This window comes from Oryzias melastigma, linkage group LG20, assembly GCF_002922805.2.
Source record: "Oryzias melastigma strain HK-1 linkage group LG20, ASM292280v2, whole genome shotgun sequence".
In the NCBI taxonomy this organism is placed as follows: Eukaryota; Metazoa; Chordata; class Actinopteri; order Beloniformes; family Adrianichthyidae; genus Oryzias; species Oryzias melastigma.
In genome coordinates, this window is record NC_050531.1 from 15,064,681 (window position 1) to 15,066,264 (window position 1,584).

The following is a 1,584-nucleotide window of genomic DNA, read 5'->3' on the forward strand; positions in this document are numbered from 1 at the left end:
AATAACTTTAAATGTTGTCTCTCCATAATAATATATTCTGTCAAAATTATACAGGTTAGAAATAAAGTAAACGTTAAAACCCTCAAATTTATTTCCTTGTATGTCATTTTATTATGTATATATATAAGAAAAACAAAAAACTTATGAATATCCAAAAAGATTTTGCTCTCCATAAAATTAGATATTATATGAGAAATTGGCTATTCTGGCAACACTGTCGTTCAGCAAGGCAGCTGACACGCTGTATGATGGGATTTGTAGTTAACTTTGTAGTGATGGTTGCAGACACATTAGGCCTCCTATAAAATCTGGCAGTGCAAGGAATTGTGGGATATCGTTCCCTTTGCCTGTCAGGGTCAATTGATGTATGACAATGTGCTTTGCTGTCTGGCTGTTTTACTCGGTTTTTCCCTTAGTTATTTTATCTTTAATCATAGTGTTGCTTCAATATGTTAGTAAGATAACATCGAGCCATGAATAATAATAATAATATAAAATGATCTGGAATGCCTCGCGAAACGATACGTATCGTAAATTGTGTCTTGCGATACGATACGTATCCCGATGCGTGTCTCCCGATGCAATATGTTTTGCGATATATCCCAAGACTTAAAAAAACAACAACTTTACCGTAATATTAATATGACTTTTATTATAATAAGCTGCTTCTTTTGTTCTTATCTGATCAACCACAAAGGACCTCAATTCACGCTTTTATATGATACTAGCAGCAAATTGGTGTTAAGAGATCTTTTAGGGTCCAAAGACTTGACTCCTGAGCAAACAATAATGCAGACGCGTTTCACATAAAAAGCTTTAGGTAATGTTTCCAAAAACCTATGAATTCCAAAAATTATTTAGAGTCCAGTTCTGTGTCTGTCTACAAAAAATAGCTCATCTGGTCAAATGTTATAATCCCCTAGCTCACCACTTTTTTACCCTAACACATCGCCATCCAGACCGCTGGTACCTGATTTTATCCTCCTCTCCTGCAAAGGTCAGAAGTTCAAGCTTTGTAGTGGTCCTCCTGAGAAAACCGCTTGGAGGCTCCCTTGTTTTTGGTCATATTTCAAGCTGTCGTCTCCGGTGGCCCCTGCTGCCACGCAACTGAAATTCCCATGAAAGGACATCATACAAGCGAGCCGATCTGAAACTGAGCTTGCGGTTAAGGTCAACTAAAGGTGCTTTACCTACAGCTGCTGCTGTCGAAAAAAATTTCCAGAATATCAAGTTAGAGGGGTTCAGGAAATTTGGCCTTGACCTTTTTTCTATCCCAGGCCACACAGAGGCACACACTACTGAGCTACACAGCATACACTGTATTACCAAAAGCATAGGCTCTCTTGCCTTGACTGAACTGCCACCCCATTCATAACCCATAGAGTTCAGTATGATGTCAGTCCACCCTTTACAGCTTCAACTCTTCTGGGAACCACAAGGTTGAGGAGTGTGTTTTTAGGATTATTGGACCATATTCAAAAAGTGCATTGGTCAGGTCACACACTGATGTTGGTGGAGAGGGCCTGACTCTGAACTCTAATTCATCCCAAAGGTGTTCTGTGGGGATCAGGGCAGGACAGTCAA